Here is a 1918-nt window from a genome sequence, read left to right on the forward strand (position 1 = left end):
TGAGGGGTCCTGGACTGCGAGAGGGCACAGGTCGGGTTGAGGGACCCCCACCCGAGTTACAAATTTTCGTGCACTGGGACTCTAGTACAGTAATAATATCTCACCAGGAAGATAGATCAGCCATGATTCTAGCCTCAAGAGACTTGCAATCAGGTAAAAGTGCTGTAACTCAAAAAGATTCTAGAAATTGCATAACAGTTTATATAACTGGTAAGGATATAAGTGAAGGGGTGAGAGATTACCTCTGAGGTGCCTTTTCCCCCAAACCTGGACACCAGCTTAAGCAAATCACATACTTTTCAGCTCACTCTCAGATAGTTAAAAATAGTCTTATCTTCCAGATACAAAAAAATCCAATATAATCAATATTGTATGTTCAGTTTTTGTATCAGTAAGTTTTGCTATGTAACAAACCATCCCCAAATTAATAGCTTACAACAACAGCTAATTATTTAGCCTACAATTCTGTGGGTTAGCAACTTGGGCTGGGTTTGGCTGGGTCAAGTGGTTCTGCTGCTCTCCCTGGACTCCCTCATTTGTCTATCATCAGCTGACGGTCAGCTCTGTTCTCACATGTCTGGACATTTGGCTGAGGCAAGGAGTCTGACTTAAACTCTGGTCTATGCAGTCTCCAATTTTCCATCAGGCTAACTCATTCTTATGCACGTGACCCATTGGGAAGGGTTCTTGAGAGAGTCAAAGTGTTCAATGTCCTTTAAGGCACAGACTTGGAACTGGTGCAGTGTCACTCTCGCTGAATTCTATTGAATGAGGGGAGCCCCAAGGCCTGCCCAGGTGCAGTGGATGGGGAAACAGACTCTAATTCTCTATGGGAGAAGCTGTGCAGGCACACTGCAAAGGTGTGGATACACGAAGGGAAGGATAATGGCCACTTTGTAACCCCGACTACTTAAATCTTATGTCCTTCCTGTGGGTGTAGGGCTGGTCCACAGGAAACACCCACCAATGTCTTTGCTACCACTTAGCCTCAGTTCCATTCAAATGCTGACCTTGCTTCTCCAGCTAGGAGTCGCACATTAACCTCTGTGTCCCCCCACCTTTAAATGTCATGGACACATGTGAGGTTTTCCAAGGTGTGTTCCACAGCCTTCTCACTTCATCCTTACCTCCCCCATGTGGTGGGGGGAGATGCATGCTCTTCCGCAATTCTCTGGCACTTCCAGCCTGCTATGAATATGTGCAGGCAGAGGAGGCACCAGCAGCCAGAGAAATCCATCAGCAAGAAAGGCAGGTGCTGGGGGTTGTGAAGTCTGGCACTTTTATGCTGAAGTGATAAGAGTGAGGGCCAGAGGGGCAGCTCCTGGCTGGCATACTTGCCCTATGAAGATGGTGTAGCAACTTAGACTCCAAAATAATAGGAAATGCTGAGTTTAGTATTCTGTTACACAGGCAATACTCTCAAAATGTCATTCTCTTAGTCCCAGCTCCGTTCAAAAAAATTTGTTTCTTCTAGCCAGTCTTTACCATTTTTATAGATATTTCTATTTTTGTTGTTCAGAAAGCATTTAATCATAAGATTTAGATTCGTTGTCTTATCCCTTTTCCTCTACTTACCATCAGTTCTCTATTACTCTCAATTCTGTCCTGCCAATATCTTCTCAGATGTATGTCTGCCATCTACTACAGGGTCTGACTCAACAAGTATATATTTCTGGGATAAATGAATTAATAAATGAAATTCATTATTGTTTGCCATGAGGCATCTAGGGTATTTTCTGTGACAATACCAGATACAAAATATTCTTGTCTTTCCTCTTCGCAGCTCCCTTGAGAGGTGAAGCCTCTCGTTACCTGAAAGTTTGCATTAGTTTTAACCAGTTTTTTATTATGGAAGAAAGTCAACCTGACACCTCCCATTTGTCATAGTCATTCTATTTCCTGCAACTTAAAAAAAAAA

General features: G+C 43.2%; 1 long non-coding RNA gene across 1 annotated transcript in view; it reads left to right on the plus strand.

Moving 5' to 3' along the window:
- Positions 1-232: 232 nt before the first annotated feature.
- LOC106725109 overlaps positions 233-1918 on the plus strand; it is a 27369-nt gene continuing 25683 nt past the window's right edge. Inside the window, exon 1 of the long non-coding RNA XR_001360981.1 lies at positions 233-249. This is a non-coding gene — a long non-coding RNA (uncharacterized LOC106725109). The remainder of the gene's footprint in view (positions 250-1918) is intronic.

The sequence above is a fragment of the Myotis brandtii genome, unplaced genomic scaffold (assembly GCF_000412655.1).
Source record: "Myotis brandtii unplaced genomic scaffold, ASM41265v1 scaffold137, whole genome shotgun sequence".
Classification (NCBI taxonomy): Eukaryota; Metazoa; Chordata; class Mammalia; order Chiroptera; family Vespertilionidae; genus Myotis; species Myotis brandtii.